This window comes from Lepidothrix coronata, unplaced genomic scaffold, assembly GCF_001604755.1.
Source record: "Lepidothrix coronata isolate B3197 unplaced genomic scaffold, Lepidothrix_coronata-1.0 Scaffold133, whole genome shotgun sequence".
NCBI lineage: Eukaryota > Metazoa > Chordata > Aves > Passeriformes > Pipridae > Lepidothrix > Lepidothrix coronata.
In genome coordinates, this window is record NW_016690313.1 from 158524 (window position 1) to 178860 (window position 20337).

A 20337-nucleotide genomic window follows, 5' to 3' on the forward strand; every position below is an offset into this window, starting at 1 on the left:
AAATATTTAATTATTAACCACCAAGCTGTCGAGATAACTTTTATTGCTTGGAAATAATCACAGAAACTTGTAATAGCGCATAAATAACAAAAGTAATTATACATGCAATTAACAAAGTTTGTTATTATCATAATACTAATCTTTCTGGGAAACTTTTTCAACTAGAAATGCTTACAGAGGGTCAGTAAAAGCCTTGCAGGGCTCAGTTTCACACATGATTGCTTTTGTGTTCAGCTGTTTGAAAGGAAATATAAATGTCACCAATACTGAAGGGGACACAAACCCCCACTCTGATTTCAGTAACGGGCCCAGTGCTGTCAGCTCCCACTGCAGGCACTGACAACTCTGCTCATCCAACAGGATTAAAATTCTGCATTGTCAGTTGCTCAAAATATTTTTAGGTTGCAGCAAGTTTAATAAAACCAACCTTTTTCTTGCCATGGGAAAGACTAATAGGTCGTGAGACTTGTACGTGCGTGAATTCTGACGTGAGAATTCCAGGAAATGGTCTCTGGAAAACTGTCAGCACAAGTTGGTTCATTTGAAACAATGTGCTCCCAAATTTGCACAGGGTAAAAAAATATCATGTCAAAGCCTTCTAGCAGTGTAATAAAACTCTGCTTCTGGCTTCTCTTGGTACAGTTTTGTCTTGTTTTGGGGAGCTGCTTTTGGATTAGTGAAATGAGCCTCGTTGGGTTTGGTATTTAGGGTCGCTGGGCAAGGACAAAAGTTCTTGGCCTCAAGAGGTGGGAGTCTCATTGATGAAGGGAGGATGTAAAGCAGATGGAGCCAGGCTCTCTTCAGTGGTGCCCAGGGACAGGACCAGAGGCAACAGGTACAAACTGAAACTCCTGAACTCAAGGAAACTCCTGAACTCAAGGAAACTTTTTTACCGAGGAGATGATGAGGACTGGCACAAGCTGCCCAGGGAGGTTGTGGAGTCTCTGTCCTTGGAGATATTCAAAACTGGCAGTAGGTGGTCCTGCTATGGGGGGACCTGGGGACTAGGTGACCAACCTCCAGAGGTCCCTTCCAACCTGAACCATCCTCTGATTCTGTGATACTGACTTCCAGTAGAGCAAAACCCCTGATTTTTCCCCCTTACCCCAACTTTCTGGGATCTGGGGCTCCTATTTAGCTCCTGAGCTATTTCTGTTGTGTTACTTTCTTGCCTCAGTGGCCCATTTCTCTGTACAGTTGAGATCTTGGACTTAAATGATTTCCTGTCCCTGCTCACACTAGAGGGAGCTCGGTGGTGGCCTTTCAGCTTTCTCCTATAGCTCTACTTTCATTTATAATTCTGAATGTTCCTGCTGAGGATCTGTTATCAAAGCAGACAAGATAGAGCTGTGTCTTGAAAAGGTTCAATTTTCTAACAAAACCGAGCTTTTGAGTAGTTTGTAGGTAAAGTAAGGTAAGAGCAGATTGACAGCTTTGGCTGTGTTTTAATTTTGCTCAGCTGCAGCAGCGGTGCAGGATTCTGACGTGCATTAATACAGCAGATATTGATATTTCTGTTATGCTTGGCTCTTATTTTGGTAGCTGTGGAGACGTATTTGTAAACTTTGTGTTTGTTGCTGTGATACAGGCAGTTTCTATCTGGTATGTATTTGGTTGATCCACAAGGAACTTGTTTGTGATTGTGGTACAGTTGCTTGAAGGCTTAAGGTGAGAAAGGGATTTTTAAGTTTTCTTCAGACACGTCATCTTAAAAATTCAACTTATTTTCGTTGATGAGTAGAAGCCAACTTTAACTGCTTATTTTAGGTGCTTTAATCCAAGCAGATAGAATGATTTTTAGGGTTGATAATAGATCATGTTTTTACTGTTTTTCAAATTTAATAGACATTGGCATTAACTTGTTGTGTTTTTTTTTTTCCTGCATAGTGTGATATTGTGCTGTTCTTTTTATATTGATTTATATTGATTATAGTTTCTGGAAAATGGCTTAGGATGTTACACCCAGATAAAAAGCAAAGTGAATATTGTTGAATTTGAGGAAGCAATCAGTGAGAGTTTTTGTGGTTTTAGTCCAAATGAGAGAATGCCCCATTTGTGAGGTAAAGCTCTGTTGAGGATGCAGTCATTCTTTGTTGTGGTCTAAAAGCTGATTCTAAACACCCTTGAGGACTAGACAGAAGTTTTTCTGAAAAATGTTATTAAGATCAGTGATGACAAGCTGCCTAAATAGTCATTCTGCCCAAGAAAATATGCAGAAAATTTAGGTAAGCAATCTCCCTACAAAGACCAGTCCAGCAAGAAGTACTGGTACAAATTCTTCTGCCTCTTTTTGCTTTATGGATCCCACTTTGTTTCCAACAGAATAGTTTTAGTGACAGCATCTCAGGTGTGTATACAATTCTTGACATTTATATCAGAGGCAAAATATTTCAGAGTGGATGGCAAACTAATGCTTGGGGAGTGTTTCTTCTCCGGGACATAATCTGTGTTTCTCTAGGCAGGTAAGAAAGTAATTCCTTGACTTCTGCTTTAGCTCAGGAAAAGGAACATTGCTGAGAAGTTTGGCTAGGGAGAAACTGTTGGATAAATGAAACTAGATCCCTTAAATCAATGCAGTGGCTGACAAAGAGCAGGTAGGAGGCTGTGTGGCCATTGTGGCACCTGTAACGGTGCTGCCATTACTGAAGGGGAAGCTCACGTGATTAAGGAAGAACTAGATGAGTTTGGATCAGAAGTCTGGTCACTGGTCTTGTGTTCTAAATATCACAGCATTTCCATGATGCCATTCTCAGCTGACTTATGGGTGGGCAATGTGCACAATGGCAAGGATAAAAAAACCACAGTCTCGTGTTGTTCATGCAAAGCTATTGTGGTGTATTGGAAAAGGTTGCCGAGCCTTGGCAAAAGATGGATCAAGGATGCTTTCTATTAAATTCTTTCTTTTCTTTTGTGTTCTTTTTTTTTTTTTTAATTATCTGGAGATTGTAGAGTTGGATATGAAAAGTCTTCTGGAGTTTCCTTGATTCTTGTTCTCGGGGAGCAATTTTTTGTAAATTTAAAAAAAAAAATTACTGAGAGAAGGAAGTAATATGATGGATTCTGTCAGACTTGTGACAGAAGGAGTTTTTGTGACATGGAGGATTGCAGGGCCTTCAACATTCTCCTCCATGAATGGATTAAGCAATTAAAACAGCAATATTGGTAAAAGGCTATATCAGACTTCCAATTTTGGTAAATGCTAAACCATTGGAAAGGGCTTCCCCAACAAAAGTAACCATTTTAATTATGGTGTGGATCATAGATTTTTCTTCTCTAAGGAAGAGGGGCTTTGGTGATGCTTTCTTTGATTATTTCACCATTACCTCATTTCTTGAGGTAGTTGAGATCTTGTCTGCTACTTAATTTTTATACAGACTTCCTTTTGTTCTGCTTCTTTCTGTCCCCCTAAAAGAGAGTTAGAGTTGAAGTTTGCTTTTACATCTCTATGCATTAATGTTAAATTCTTTCCTTGGCAAAGAATGCGTTTTATTTTGTCTTTGTAAATTATTGCTAACATATTCACGATGATGCTGTGTGGACTCAGATTTTTTTTTTCTTAACAAGTTACTAATCATGCAATAAATTACATAAGCAAGTGAAGAACTTGTTCTGCCTCTTCCTCTCAGCTGCATTTTGCAACTTCATTGTCAGCAGTTTTGAAAGAGCAGAGCTATGTCAGTGGAAGGGATTAAGCAAGTAGGTTGAATCATGGTGTGTGAATGCTTCTGAGACAGTCTTGCTTTTGTTCAACATAAATCTTGTATATTTAATTCCTCTGTTCTCTGTGTCTACAATTAAGATGTTTGTTTAGTAAAACAAACAAGAACTTCCTATTAACTTCTACTAGGGAGATCAGCTGTAATTTCCCCTCATTGTTTAACTACTTGCTGTTTTCCAGCTTTTTATTCTCTTACAATTAGGTTGGGTTTGTAGTAGCTGCAGTGCAATTTCAGAAATAAATGTCTTCTGATTTATTTATTAGATTTTCTTTAAGAGAAGAATAACACAGTAGCTCATGTGAAAGATGCTAGAAGTCGAAAAGTTGGCCAGTTGAGTTTAAAAATAAAAAAAAAAGATGAAATTATAATAACCTGTGTCTCTATTGATACAACTTGGGCCATGTTTACTGATTTGTGCAGGGAGGCAGAGGCACCATGAGATAGCATGGACTTCTAATTGTCATTGAACAAGGCATGAGAAATTTTGTTCCCTGTTTAGTGCACTTGAAATGGAATGAAAGCACAAGGAAATTTAAGCTGTAGGATTCTGTTATGATTCTGTTATGAATTTTCTTACTCCTTTGAGCCTCTAGGCCAAAAGTGCACGAAGGACTTGCTGGTTCTAAAGGACTGACAAATCTGACTTTCCTTGTGTTATAAGCTCTTGGATTCCACTGTGGTGGAAACATTATTGCCATCAGTAGTTTTTTTCTTCCAATGCTGAAGTGTCCAAGTTCTCTAGGAAAAGGCTTATGACTTATTTTTTTTTTTTAGATAAGAAAGATGTTACATAAAATGATTATACTATTTATGCAAGAGAAGCCTGAATTAAAAAATCCTACTGGCATAAGCTCGCTTTGAGTTTGTTGACTTTGCATAGAAGAGTATTAAAGAATAAAAATAAAAGAATACTGTGATGCAGTGGTGGAAGTGCCCCATATGAAACAGATTTACAGCAAAAACAAATATAAAAACTGTGAAGGCATAGGAATGCTTTTGGATGCTTTGTAAATTCCTCTAAGTACCAATATACACATGATGACACCTCAAGGTGCTTTACTTCATTCTTCAAGCTAAGTCCATGATGGTTTTTAAAGCTATGGCTTCTTGTTAGAGCAACCAAAAGACATTTTTGATGCATATGTATGAAAGCACAGACACTTAGGTACACAATGCAAGCTGCAATAACAGAGGTACTAAAATAATACTGAGTAGGAAGAAAGGAAGGCTAAACAATATGCTATTTAATGGTACAAAAATTACTCTATAAAACTGTTTTCAGATACTTTTTTCTACAGACAGCTTTATTACATTGGGTTTATATGATCACTTTTTTGCATTTTTTTGATAACGTCACAATATGAAACAACAAAAAAGTAAGCACGTACTACTACCAAACTGCTTTGAAAATGTCTGTTTAGGATTAATTTAGAGAATTCTTTCAACCAAAAAGTATGTGTATATATTTATCACTTTAATAAAGATATATTCAATTAATTTTGAAAACCAGAGTAGAAAATTAATTTCCCTCCCACAGTCTTAATGAAGAAATAAAGAAACTAATTTCCCATTGCTGTTAGAGGGGTAATCCACTCCTTCACATATTAAGAAATTAATGTAACGCATCCAGTCAGCCAAAGAGCCTCTGATTCTTCCCCTCCCTCCAGCCTCTTACACCAGCTTATTTTGTGCAACACAATTATGGAAAACAAAACTGAAGGAGACGTCAGTCTTTTTAAGTCTTTCAGATTTCAGTCTGGGCTAATTTGAGGTCCGATGATGTTTCCAACCAAAGCACTGGCTGAATTTTATGGTACTTGTTAGTTTTGGGGGTTTTTTTTAACAAAAAAGTTAATAAATTTAATACTATTACTACTAATAATAATATAAACACCCCATACCCATTTTTTTAAAAATGCTAGAAAAATGTTAAAGAAGAACTGTGACTGACTTTATATACCTTTGTGGGGTTTTATATGATAAAAAGTCATCCTCTTTATTTGAGCTAATTACAGAAGAAATATAGTTTCTTACCTTTATTTAATTTTATTTTAATCTGATGCCATTTTTTAAGGCTAGAAATATGTTTGAGCAGAGTTTTATTATTGAATAATAGGTCAACATGTTATTTTAAGGTATTGGACATGAGTATTTGAGAGATGTTCAGAATTACAGTACTAGAAATTATGTTCCTAAGACAGACTGTATTTTACACACATAAGCAGCTTTATTTATTTGTTTATTAAATGACACTCCCTGCACAAGAGAGGCACCAACTGACAGCGTGAGTGCAGTTTATGTCCTTAATGTAAGAAAACTATGAGATTATGTTCATGTTCCTTTAAGGAGGCGCTTTACACTAAAAAAAAAACAACTTGTTTTGGAACTTGTCACTTGGAGCAGACATTTTTGAGGGTTAATCTTTTTTTGATGGTGAGTGTTCAGTGAAGCAGTTCATTGTGTGCACAACTTGTGAATGGCAAAAAGCTACAGGGTAAGTATACATTTAATTGATTTCTTGATCAGAATTGCTGCTGCAACAGCCAGAACAATGGAGCTTTATTACCCATCGCTGGTTGGTTGGTTGGTCGGTTGGTGTGAATGTGGCATAATTCAGAGAATGGGGAGATGTCCAGAGCAAGGAGCAATGAAAATACAGCTGCTCTAAGATCATCTAACACATAAAGCTTTTTGGAAAGACTTGAGACTGTAGAAACAACAAGGATTTGAAAACCAAAGATAGGAGTCCATAGGCAATTTTTTGGTATGGAGAGATGATGGAAAGAAATTAGTTTCCCTCCTTTTTTTCCCTTTTTCCCACTCCCCGGTTTGAGCAAAAGTAACCAAAACAGCGTAGGAAGAGCTACAGACGTACAGAAAAGGGAAAATAACAACACAAAGGTCCACTGCACCAGACAAAGGTGTGCCTAGGCTGTAATACATGAGTTTTATTCATTTGGGCTGTCGTGAATGTGGGGGGATAGTGCAGGGGAGTAATTGTGGTACCTGCAGACACAGTCTGTTCTGCAGAGGCAAAATGAGAAGAGAGGCTAAAGTCAACCCCCTCTGGTAAATTCTCAGCAAACAATTCCTTCCCTGTGTGCCAAACCAAAGGAAGGCAAGGCTTTTTGAATCTTACTTTCTTCTTCAAAGATAAGTATTTATTCTCTCCATTAAGGGAATATTTTCTTTAATTTTCCCTCCATAACATGTGCAACATTATGTCTCAGCAGTTAACCTTGTCATCTGTAAGAACCATTGATTCCAACAGGAGTGCTCTATGAGAAGAGCACCATGCCTTTCAGGACTGTATTCCTGGTTTTGCTCTGTTATTGTTTTGATGTTTGTATGCAGCTGTATTAACTATTTTCAAAAAATTAATCCCAGTGATTAGTTCTTCTAACGTCTCTGGTAGATCTTGTTCACAGTATTTCAGTCTCTACGTGTTCTGATATTTTCTTCTATAGATTTATTTCCTGTAAACTTATCTTACTTAGTTATAAACCATCACAAAAAGGCTGATGCTGAATTAAGAAGCAGAGGTCTAAATGCAGTAGTTAATAACGTGGAAGAACAAATCAAAAGTGTTTGGGGACAAATGTTCTGTTGTGGTTCTGAGAGCTTGACACACAAAAAGGTGAAAGTCTGGAGAACAGTTCTCTTGCTGCAGTCCATCTGGAATGGAATTTTCCTTCCAGATGCATTGGTCTGATCGTGTTAAGGAGTTACAGAAAAATTGTTATGAATGGGACAATAAAGTTTTGTAAACACAAAACTTTTGTAAATAGGAGAACTGTTCCCATTTTCTCTCTTGGGCATCTTTCAGCATTTGACCAATTGTATACACCAACTGCATTTTCTGTAAGAATTTGTGGTTCCATGCTCTAATTTTAAAACAACCTGAAGTGAAAACACAGAGTTAATATTTTCCTTTAGTGTACTATGTTCAAATTACCTCAGAGGGATAAGTTTGTACATAAGGAACTTTAAAACAAATTAACCAGTGCAACACAAATGGATATAACTGCAAATATCACTTTCTAAAAATATGACTTGATGGATTCCAAAATTGCTAAATGAATGTCACATTACTGTTTTATGAAATATCTCACGTTAACAATGATACTGTCAGTTTTAAGTATAACTTAACTGAATTTGGGTTAAATCTAGCAATAGCATCTGCTGAGAAAGAAAAGGCATTTATTGAAACATAGCGTGTGATTGGCATATTTCCTTATCAAGTACACATTGTGCTTAAAACATGGGCACATGATCTAAAGCAAGTATTTACAGTAGATGGATGCAGATTTGAGATGACACTGAATATTTTAAAATTAACTTGTTTTTCCTTCAGAAAGGGATTTTTTCTTTTTTTAAGTATACCTTTGCACGATTAACATTTGGAATTCCTGGTGAAAACCATCAGAGCAGTGATAAAGGTTCACTTAGTATGTCAATCCACTGAGACTGCCAAATGTATTTGGAAGACTGGAGTGCTGTGCTGAATCACAAACATCGTGATTTCCAGCAGCAGCCCTGGCCAATATGTGCTGATGTGTTTTCATTTGTAGCACTGTCTATAAACTCCAGTAGGAAGGTCAACCCTCTGCTCTGTTCCTTACACAGCTTCCAGCTGTGGCCTTGGCAGGAATAAGTCTCATGTTACTGGTGACAGTCCAAATTATGTCCCCGTCTAGCAGATCTAGATTACCCATTTCCAAACTTCTGCAGAAGAATGCTTTCTGACTTGCACTTCGGAAAATATTACATTTCCAGGTATCATTGTTTCAAAGAAATATCTTTGGATTTGCCAAGTAAATCATTGGATTTCGGAGGGGGAAAAGGCAACTCATTCCACAGTGACTATGTTATTTTTCCATAAAATGTGATTTATTTGTAACACTAAGTATACATAACTATTTGCTATCAACTTTCTTGAAAACACAGCATGCAAGATGCAGAAATGATGCTTTTGTGGAAGTTCATGCTGTTGTTGAAGGCAGTAATCCAGGTGAAATGCAAACAATCTTGAGTTAAAAACAAGTAACTTTTTTGTACATTTATATTTGAATTTCAGCATAGAGAGTATCTTCAAATTTGTTTTCTTTGAAGATAGGACATACATTTCTGCAAGTTAGTTTTATTCCCTATTGTCCGGGAAATGAAATAGTTACTGGAAACCCATTTATTTCTCATGTTCTTCATCCCATTTATTTTTGCCTCTTTCATGTTTGATCAAGCAAAAGTAATGAATCCTAATAGCCAGTTATTGGATGACTTCAGCTTGCATTCCACGTTAAATGTAAACCCTTGATAAAAAAGTTCCTGCATACCTTTTCATTATAGCACATTGTACTCCTATTATACTTTGCCTGACTTGTATGACTTTGTATCCCCTTTATTCCTCTTATATCTAGGTCTTCTTCCATGCAGCAGTTCAGCATTGATTAATTAATGACATGAAGACAATTATAAAGATGAATGTTAAGTTTGGCAGAGAACTGCTTAGTTGATAAATTCACAAGATGACACTGTGGTTGCCACATAGGTAAGAACTAACAGCGTACAATTTTGAAACTGTTCTTAATGAAACTTTAAAATGCTGTGGTACTTCATATATAGTGCTGGATATAGTATTTCCAGTTTTAATTCTCTTAGCATTTTGTATGAATATTGCAAAGCAGAGTTGGACAAACCATTTTATACTGTCTGATCTTTAAATGATTCAGTTGTATTTAATGTGTTATGCTTGTGTTATTTGGTTCTATTTATCTTGAAGTCAGTGAGAGAGGAGGGTTGATTAGATTCTTCAGTCCAACTAAGTATTTGTGTAAATAAAAGATCAATTCCATTGAAAAGTGAAGATTCCCTGGCAGATCTTCCTGAACAGATAATATATTCCAGTTGTGTATTTCCAGTAGTCATCCAGTAATACTCAAAAAAGCCATGACCTATGGGGAAAAAACATTCTCAACCAACCCACTGCTCAGCTGCTCCACCAGCTGAAGCCTTGTGTGTGTTAGCTGAGGATTTTTGTTGTCATACATCTGTAAAGTCCATTTGTGATAGACAAACCCTGGGACTCTGACTCATGAGGATTAACTTGACCATGTATTGAAAAGGACATCCAGTGTTACATCGGCACATGGAGCGTTCCGGAGGGTCAGTGTCACTGCAGCTTTCTGGCATTACTGGAATAAGCCTTCTTGGGAATATTCCTTCTCCTTAGTGTCATGTGTGCTTTAACTAGCCATAAAAACCAAATAATATTGTTACGGTTTAAAATGAAATAGAGAAATCTAATTTTTTTGTGCAAAAAGAAAAAAAGAAAAAAAAGCCAAAACAATACAATCAAATCTCCGGGGAAAAATAGTACAAAGCTTGTAGTAAAATACTCATACACAAAGAACTACATATGGGATGAGGACAAACGGTATCTGGTATGTCTCAAAACCCAGACTGTCTTCTGGGTTCCTTTCACTTTAAAATGAATTTACATGGTGTCAGCAGAGAGCAAAGGATTTGGGGTATATTAACTGTATTTCTGTGCCTTGCTACATTATGAGCGTGCCCAGCACAGAGCCCTTCTGCCCTGAGGGTGTCGGCCCCAAGCCCTTCTCCTCTCACGGCGTCTGCCCCAAAGCCTTTCCACCCTCATGGTGACAGCCCAAAGCCCTTCTGCCCTCACTGTGCCTGTCCCAAGCCTTTCTGCCCTCACTGTGCCTGTCCCAAGCCTTTCTGCCCTCACTGTGCCTGTCCCAAGCCTTTCTGCCCTCACTGTGCCTGTCCCAAGCCTTTCTGCCCTCATGGTGCCAGCCCCAAAGCCTTTCTGCCCTCACGGTGTCCTCCCCGAGCCTTCCCGCCCTGTCGCTGTCCCACCTCCTTGCGCTCCCTCAGGGCGCCTTGGGCTTGAGGGCGGCCGCGGTCGGGCCTGGGAAGGGGGCGGGTGCTTGGAAATACGTCTGGTTTCCAGGGAGATTTACACTTCGGAGGGGAAAGCGTGAAGTGTTCTGGTTTTGTGTGGTGGGAGCAAAGTGAAATTAGCTGCGTTACGGGCGTGTTGCTGTCTCTGCCCGTGCTCCGCCGGCTCCCTAAGGGGGCGCGGCCCCGTTTCTGCCCTGGAGCCGCAGCTGCTGCCCTGCAGAGCTGGGTAAGGTGTCGGTGCTGTTCCTGCTGGAACCTCTACTCCGGTGAAATTGGGCGAAACAAGGTGTGTGTGTGTGTGTGGTTTGGATTTTTTTAAAAAGGTGGTTTTCCAGCTGAGCACAGGAAGCCGCCACGCTCTTGGGCCTGTCCTGGAGAGAGCGGTGTCTCTTTCCTTATTTTTAATATGTAGGGCTTAGTCTCTTGTTTTTCGTATGGATTGTTTATGCAGTGCCCATTCCAAAGTCTGGAAATACTTATTTGATCTAGTCAGGCTGCTTGATTCGTGGCATATGAAATGTTTTGTCCTGCCACAGGTCTGTGAGAAAACTCCATTAGTGCGTTAACTGCATTAACATCTCTGTCAGCACCTCTTCCAAGGCTGTTCTGAATCCAGATGGACCAGAAAGTACGGGAAAGTTTCTCCTGCTTTCCCTATGAACCTCTCCTTGCCTGTGTATCCTCACACAGTTCACTTGATGCTCATTCCATTCATTGCTTGTGTCTGGTTTCCCCCATGTTCCAGCCCTGGTTTGAAACCCTGGTGCCCTTTCTGGTTTAGTTTCCTTGGATGCCCCAGTGCCAGTTGCCATAACCATGGTAATGTATTTTTTTAGCTGAAAAAATAGCGTGTAGCCAACAGTAGAGTGCTTCGAGCTGCAAAATTTTTCTCAGTAGGAAAGTTTAAATTTGCCATTCACTCAGGAATTCCTACAAATATGTAAAACATCCACATTTATTGAGTATTTTGAGCAAGATCTCAGTTGTGTGCCTCATGTTCATGGTAAAGGCTAACAGGAAAAAAAGCTCTAAAAGTACGTGTTCAGTGTGTTTGTGTCATCTTTAAAGTGTTGCTGTTTTTTGGTTTCCTATGTCTTTTGAATTCAATTTTTTATCACTGTGGTCTTCTAATGCTCTTTACAGGAAGCTCATGCATTCTGTCCTGCAAAAGTGCTGTACCCACTGATATATTAGGTTGGGTACCCAAAGAGGGAGGAGAACCCCTGCCCGCTTTCTTGCAGTCTCTGTTGTTCTGGAGTTTTGGGGGCGCTGTGGCGTGAGCAGGAGATATAAAACTTTGTGTTCTGGTTACAAGGCTGTTCCTTGCCTTCTCCTGCCGTTCCTGATCTCCTGTGGGAGCTGTTCCAAACCCGGTGCTGCAGAGATGTCCTTACTCTAAACGAGAGCTAGATGCACACATATAGAATTAGGAAGTCGTTCCTATGATGAGAGAGGATTTTCTTTGGTCACTAGTATTAACATTATCTATGATGCTCAGGCAGCAAATAAACGATTTTCATATGTTATGCCCCACTGAGATAATAATTGAGTTCCTTTTGAATCTTTGCCATAGGGATACCAAAATATTTAATTAGTTGAGGAATGGTTTGTAGAGGAAAAAGTGGTACTTCTTGTCAGACACCTTTAAAAGGAAGAGGGAAGAAAAAAAAAGAAACAAACCAGCCTTCAGGGAAATAATTTTTTTTCTGGATATAACATGGATACTTCCAAAATGTTGGAAAGAGGTTCCATATCAGCAGTGAGTGAACTTGCTGACACAGGAGATTGTTTGCTCCTCCTGCATCTGTGTCCCTAATCTTTTGGATTAGATTTAGGCAAGAGAGCAATTTATTCCCCTTAATGAGACTGTCATGTAAGAAACCCTCCACAGCTCAGTGTGGTTCTGAGTGATGCAGTCAGCCTCCCTGAACTGATAAAACTAAATTTCACAGGTCTTTATATTTCTCGTCTATGGGGATGGTTTTCTTCATTCCTCAGCGAGAATATTTTGAACGTTCATATCATATTTTTTGGGACTGATCCCTTAATTGATGGTACCGTGTCTATTTATTTCCTTGTTCTACACTTGGTGTAGATGTTTCTCGACTACAACCACGAGCAAGTAGCAGCTGCCAGATGGGAATGCTACCTGAATAAATCCATATTTTTTGCAGTGGATCACATGTGAATGAGCTCTGAAAGCTGCAGTTCTGCTTGCTTTGTGCTGGCAGAGTGCTGCTGCTGGACGGGGAGATTAATTGGGGCTCTCATTGCTTCTAAAACCTTAGTCCTTGCACAGACGTGCGTTTGGGAAACGCTTCGATTTCTGTTCCATGGCTTTAGCTGCGATTACGGGGCATGGAGGACGGCACAGTTCGGTAGGTTGTCGACTAGGTGGCAGTATGGTGTTTAAAACGGGCATAAACGGCTTTTCGTCTCGCTAAAACTCCTCTGGCTTTTTCTGTGCCAGTAAAATTTGGGTAAATCTATGTTCTGTTAATACCTTCAGCAGCTAATGCCTCTATGCTAATAGCTAACGGGATGCTGATTAAATATTGAAAAATATTAGGATTGAAAGGTTAGGGAGAAGGAGAATTTAATCCCACATACAAACATGTTATAAGTAGAGAACAATTTTGCAGTCTTAATTAGAGTGCAGCTCATATAGTTTCCTCTTTTAATTTGAGCTGAAATGAGTTATCTTTTTTTTCCTAGTTTCTTAATAGTATTTTTACTTGTGGTTGAAAACACCTTCAGTTATTATCTGTGGTCTTACCATAGTATTGCCCTATAAAAGACACAATATATTTTGTAGTTATTTTTGATTACAGAAAGTAAGGATCTTGATAATGTGTTTATGTGTTAGCCCTACTAACCAACTAACATGACATGAAAATTTTATATCACCCATTTTTGGGACATGCTTGGGCTGGCTAGCTTGTGAAAGGTTATGTATTTTCATCAAAAGAATTCAAATTACTGAAGGCAACCTCTTATTTAGTAGTAGGAAAAATTCAGATTCCAAGCAACGTAGTACTTGAAGAAGCAGCTCCAATCTCCTGAATTTCATCCAGAATCCAACAGGTAGCTAATACAGACTCTGGAAGAACTGACAAAACATGCCTTTTCAAGTTATGTTTCCTAGACCTCTGTATTTGATGGGAGTAATCTTTACTGGGTTATGATCTAAAAAGCTGAATTGGAGCACTGCAATAATTGCTTGAAACACTTACTATCACATCAAAATGAAGTATTGCTGATTGAATAAAAAAGACTCCCAAGGGGACTTTCCCATATGCTTTCTGGGTCATCAGTTTGGTCTTCTCAGCTTTCCTTCTTTTTTGTTCTTTTTTTTGTTGTTGTTTTTTTGGCATCATATGATGAGTGTCCATATAACAAGCTTAGCTGGTTTATTTAACTGGGTATGAAAGACAGATGAAGATGCTAACCATATCACTGTATTTTATAATAATTAACTTACCTGCACTCCTTAACAGTTCATTAACGTGTTGAAACAGATTTGGAAATGTGGAGGAAAAAAAAGAGGGAAAAAAAGAGGAAAAAACGCAACTAAAACCTTCCAGGCAAACTAGTAGAAGTAAACAACCAAACGAGACCAATTGCTTCTTGACAAAGAAAACCTGGGGGTTCTAACAGTGGAGAGTTCTTTATCCAATACTTTTCCCACAGTTTAATAAAACTCTGAAACTTTGGAAGGTGATATGTCACCAACCAGGTTGTTTCAGATTTCTGGTGACTAATGATGGTTTTGTCAGCAAAGATCCTAAACGTTTTTGAGGAGAGTTCTTGTGCTGTCTCGTGGAGGTAACATTGGTTTCCACATGGACAGGACATGATACTTTCCCAGGCTTTGACAAAGGTAACTGTAGAAAAGGTGCAGAGCTTCCACAATTAAAATCTCTACACTTATCGAGAAGTTAAACAAATGCCATTGAATTTAGACCAGAAACTGCTGGTTCCATAGATAAGGGCAGTTTGATGTGACTGTGATTGTTCTGTCTTTGGAAAATAAGAAGCACATTCACAAATCTCTTCCTTGGCTAAGATGAGCTGAAGTGTAGGATATGTACTGTCAGGAATAAGTCTGTTATTTTAAGTATTCAACTGTTAGAGTGGCAAAGAACAACGTCTTTGCTTTCTTTGGTAACAGGCTTTATGTTTTATGCCCTGTTTCAGAATTCCTGCCACGAGTCCTCTAGACAATTCTGCCCTGTGTTGCTAAGGTAAGCTAAAAAAAAGTGTAACCTCAAACTTCGGGAAAGAGCACAAAAAAGGGTAGATAGGGCCACTTACTGAGAGAGTAGGCACAGCAAAGTGTGATGATGATGATGATTAATCCATTAGTAAAGGGATGGGGAATGTTCTCCAGAAAAGCCTGGAAGAACCAATCTGGTTCCACCAGTGTTCAAAGGTGTATTGTCCAAATTGCACACCAATGGTAATGTTGTACTTGATTCCCACAGTATAAAAAGCAGCACACGATCCAAATCTGTGCTCTTGGCTCATTTAAAAATCCTGTAGTTGCAAGGTCAAGGAGAAGAATTCCTGTTCACTTTAATTCAGTAGAAGAGAATTATAACTGGGTTTTTGTTTGTTTTAGATGAATAGAGAGGTAGAAGGACCTTCTACCCAACCTAGGACAGCTATTCTTTCATTATGTGTGCTTATGTAATGTATGAATAAGAGGAAATCCCATGGAACTTTAGTAAAAATCAATATTTATTTAGAATGAAAATTAGTATAAGGCTGTCCTTTAAAATTAGTACTTTGCATTGGCAGTACTACTTGATTTGCTGTGAAATTTCAATAAGTAATATAATTTTCTGCATTCAAAAACCACGAGCCTGCCTCATCCCTCCTCCAAATGATTTTTGATTTAATATCACCACTACAGAAATACAAATATCAGATTTTTATTGTCTTATGGTTTTGAGTCTTTAAAAGTCTCCATCTCGATATTCTGTTTTGAAGGAGAACATAATTGTTTGTAAATGAAAACCAATATATTTGTGTATTGATCTTAGCTTTTAGAAAGAAATTGTCTTATGAGGTTGACAGTACATTTTTGAAAACTGAAAAATTTGGGATTTTTTGAAATTTGATTCAAGAGTTGCGCTTCTGGACCTGTACAGATGGATTCTGGGTGGGAAAATTCACTGTGTTGGTTGAGTTTGGGTGATGTCTGGTGTACACAAATAGCTGTTTTTCTAAAAAAAGACGGTATAACTCTTGTTGGAGGATGTAGGAGAAAATGAAAAATAACATTTATCTATAAATCCCTAAATTGAAAAATGAATTAAGGCACAATTGAACATAACTGCATACAATATTTTTCAGCCTGTAAAAGTTTGAAAATAAATAAGCCTACCTGCAGAAGAATGTCTGAATCTGAAGTATGTATATATAAAAAAAAGCCAATTGTGATAGGGAGAGTGCTGTCTTCAAAAATCATTTTTTTTTTATTCAAAGTGATCCCAAGAAATTTAAGATGGGCAAAATAGGTGTTAGGCCACCTTTACATTTGGGTTCTTAGCAAGTCAATGGTTCTTAAAAAATGTAGCTTATTCTGGATTTCTTTTCTGCAGTTGCCTTTACATGGGCAACGTACCAAGTTGTCTTATAGTCCACATTTTAGGGCACTGTGTACCAGGAGATCTTCTTACCCAGGAATCTTACCAGGAATCCCACCTGGCTTTTGCAGCCAAGGTGTGAGACAGACATGATGTGTGGAATCTGGAAAAGGATGAACACCTGCTTTTGCTTTCACGTTTTTTTTTTCTGGTGAGCTTTTCCTGGCAGAATCCTGGAGTCTGGGCTTTTAGACGCCTTTGGTACAACTGGCTGCTTGTTTTCTGATCCCTAAACTTATTGTGTAAGCTATAACTTCAGAAAATTGTAATTGAACTTAAGGATTTATCTGGTCTTTATTTTTTTGAAGATAACAGTGGGTTGTAGTAAAATCTGGTTTTAGTTCTCTGCAATAAAGGAAGACGTTTGAACAGTATAAAAAAGACATTTCCTTGGAAAGTGTAAATGTGTGTGAGACTTATTGTCTTGTGTTTTTATGAACCACACAGTGCCTCTAAATGTATTTTGGTCTTTAATGGTCATAAAGGTAACTTTCTCCTGAGTAGGGTGATTATTTATTTATAATACTTATGTCATCTCGTATAAAACTCAGTCATACTATGCCATTTCTGTGTGTAAATATTTTTCAAAATAATTTTATTTAAAAGCAAACAGTGTTCTATGCTCTTCAGTTTAACATGACAAAAATCTGAAGCATGATTGTTGAACTGCAATCTGACTTGATGGTTCCACAGCAGGACTAACATCTTGAAAATACAGTAACTCATCATATTTAGATTTAAATTCCAGCTCTTGAGTGGACACAACTGTCTGTGGGTGTATTAGGTGCCCTGTGTACCTGGATGAATTTATTGCGGTTTTGTACAGTTGTACTGCAGTACTTTTGTCCTTTTTTCCCCAAACAGTTGTAGAAATGTTTCTTGCAGGTAAGAAGTCAGTTTTAGTGGGCTGCACCCGAAACACAGAGGTGATAGAGTTCATTCATATTCCCCATTCTGCATCTTGTGGGGACAGACATATTTTTACGGCCATCCCTTTGATCAGAAGTTACTGAACTTAAGCAGGTAAAGTTTGTCCAATAATAATTTCATTCCTGAGCTTCACCAAGCACAGATTTAATCCTTCTGCTTCAGTGTAATTTTTCTGGAGGCAGCGTTTGCAAACACCTTGGATTATTTTAGGGCAGATGTTTTGCCTCCTTCTTGTGTGTATGTAAGTACTGATAAACAAACAAACAAAAATCAATGATTAATTACCAAGGTTGATACGTGCTTAAAAATTGATCCAGCCTATGCTGAAATGCCATAAATTACCCCGTTTCTAAAAAGAAACTTGGGGTGTTGCAACGATTTACCTGAGGGGGGTTTTGTAGAGAAATATTATGGAATTCTGCACACATGCAATATTGGAATGTGTGAAGTGAAATAGCAGGGGGACCGTATTTCCAAATAGTTTTTTTTTTTAAGATATTGCTCTCAGTTGCACTTGGGGCATCTGAATGCCTTAGTTAATATCCAAGCCTGCAGTTGTTATTGTGGTAAAATGATAGTGTGAAATTGCTGCTGTTATACTATAACAATAAGGACGTGACTCATGTATTTTATGTACACATGCATTCAACTGTAGTGACAAATGGCTTCATGCTGTGTGATTAAATGCATATTAGCATTTGCCCTAGGCATTTGATTATTACCATCTTTACTTCATTACATTACCACACTGTATGGCCATATAATTTATAAGATAATACAGACATCACTTTGTTGCTGATAGGAATTATTCTGTTTTATGGATGGTGTCCTTTAATTTTGCCTTTCATGGATTATAAAATTGGTTAATATCTGCTGAAGTGAATCACTGGAGAAGCAAATAAAGATGTTGGCCTCGGGTCACAGTGTCATTTGTGATACTGGCAAAATCTTACAGCCTCATTTATCCCTGTACATGATTGATAACACCATGGGTTAAATGGAGAAAGCTTTGCTTCCATTAAAGGATCATCATGAATGAAGACCTCCCACTTAAAAGTCAGGCATGATGAGAAGACAAGAGACTATCTACAGGTCAAATTAAATAACTTAAATAATTTAAGTGGAATGACAGTGTAATTTGTTCATTCTGTGTTATTACCCTGACCCCTATCAGGCTTATAGGCTAACTTACTTTCTAGTGTAGGGTATTTAAGATGTAATTTTTAATAAGTGCTTTTCAAAGATATAAAGCCCTTTATAACACTTAAAAATGTGTTAAAATGGATTTTTTTTAATGTGCTTTTTAAAAAGTAATTTTTGTCCTTATTTTGTTAAACATAAAGCAAATAATAGGAAAGCAAATATAGTAAATGCTTCAAAATAGGCGCTTCAATCTTTCATTTTCAGACGGTTATCATATATATGCTTCAGATTTTTTTTTCTAATTATTTTACAGGTATTCTGACAAACACCAATTGCTAAAGTAAAATTGCATCTCTTTGGAAATATCTTTTGATTACACGAGAATTTTTTTAAATTTTCTGTGATGAAGGGCATTTATTATTTATCACGTACCTCTGCCGTGGCTCTAGAGGATTGTACTGACGTGTGATATCGAAAGTAGGCATTTTATCAGTCTGGTAGGGATTTTAAAGTATTTTGTAACCTTATTGTTATATTTTGTGTGTTTTAGTTTCTAGCCAAGCAAACCTGTGTGCAGGTGACTCAGTTCTTTGATCTCTCAGTGGTGGTAGAGCCCACGGAGGTGTCTGGCGCTGAATTCCGAGGAGGGCAGGAGGGAGTGTGTCTAACACACACTGTTCCTTGCAGATTCCAGCAGTAGGCTGGGAAGCATTTTTGTTGCAGTTTTGGAAAAGCTGCCTGAGTCCAAATTGCCCGTGAGAAAATAGTACTGTCAGGATGAAGGGATGGGGGAAGACTCAATGAGCTTCGCTCAGGAAAGAGGGAAGGTGTTTATCCTCACTTACGGCTTAGGGAGGGGAAGCCTTGTTTGTCAGGTGCTCCTGCTGGGATCACTGAGCTGAGAGAAAGCCCATGGATGCCTGAGGCCCTTTTTCTTCTGTCCCTCAGCCTTGGTTTGAAAACATCCCCTTGAGAAAATAATTCTCAGATTGCTTCTGTGATGGGAAGGAAAAATCAGAAGCCCCGGTGTGTATCAGTTAATGTACATTCTTCTACTGGCTGACCTGAATAGAGATTATTTCATAGCTGAAGTTCACTTCTTCAAGTGCACCTGCCTTTGTGGGATGGATCCTTTTTCTGAGCCAGGTTTTTCACAGGCACTTTTTTTTTTTCCCCCTTATTAACACAGGCTACCAGGATTCTCCATGTGGTACCAACACTGTCTTGTAGAAATCCATCACTTTAGGATTGCCCAACTCCAAACCTGTAATGTCACCTGACAGCAATGGAATTAGAGCACGTGTCATATTTGCAAAAGTGTCCTCTTCAGATCAAAATATAGGATGAGTGAAAGTGAAATCAAATGGCTCTCTGCCTAATCTATTGGGCATAATATGAGCATTTTTATTAGATTTGTAGCTATGATCATCTCCCAATACTTGATATCAGAAGTTTGTTTGTGGTAGTTCTTCATGAGTTATTGGTGCAACATCTCTCAGTAAGGAAACAGTTTTGAAAACTTGGGTGAAGCAAACAAAATTTTCAATGTGCTTTTGGGAGAGTGTGAGTTCACCAATTCTAAATTCTTTGGCTAAAATATAAGTAGTGGTTTTTTTATCCTAATGTTTTTCTTCAAAAAAAACCCGTATCTAAAATGTATGCAGATTGCCTGCACAGTGCCTGATTCATGTTGGCACATTGACACAACAGATTTGCTGCCTGAAGTGGTGCTTGTTTATACATGGTTCTTATTCAGACTTGATTTGCTGCCTCTTCAGAAGTCCTTCAAACACACACATTTTGACACCGACAAAAGAATTTATATATTTCATACTGAGCAGTTCAATGTTGGTCATATGTTTGAAAATGAAAGGCAAAAATGAGCCTGATTTGTCTGTTTTTTAGCAAACCCATTGTTTCACTAACAAAATAACTTGGGTGGTGGGGCAGCTGAGCAAGGAGTCAATCTA

The 20337-nt window shown here is 38.1% G+C and overlaps 1 protein-coding gene across 15 annotated transcripts in view; it reads left to right on the forward strand.

Moving 5' to 3' along the window:
* Positions 1-8082: 8082 nt before the first annotated feature.
* CCDC73 (coiled-coil domain containing 73) overlaps positions 8083-20337 on the forward strand; it is a 67268-nt gene continuing 55013 nt past the window's right edge. For 7 of the 15 annotated variants that reach the window (XM_017826980.1, XM_017826990.1, XM_017826987.1 and 4 more), the window contains exons 1-2: positions 10599-10929; positions 14841-14887. The gene's annotated coding sequence lies outside the window, so the exon portion shown is untranslated. Of the gene's footprint in view, positions 9268-10598; positions 10930-12635; positions 13022-13079; positions 13124-13644; positions 13728-14840; positions 14888-20337 lie in introns of those variants that run through there. The other 8 variants (XM_017826981.1, XM_017826988.1, XM_017826992.1 and 5 more) reach the window with 5 other exon arrangements.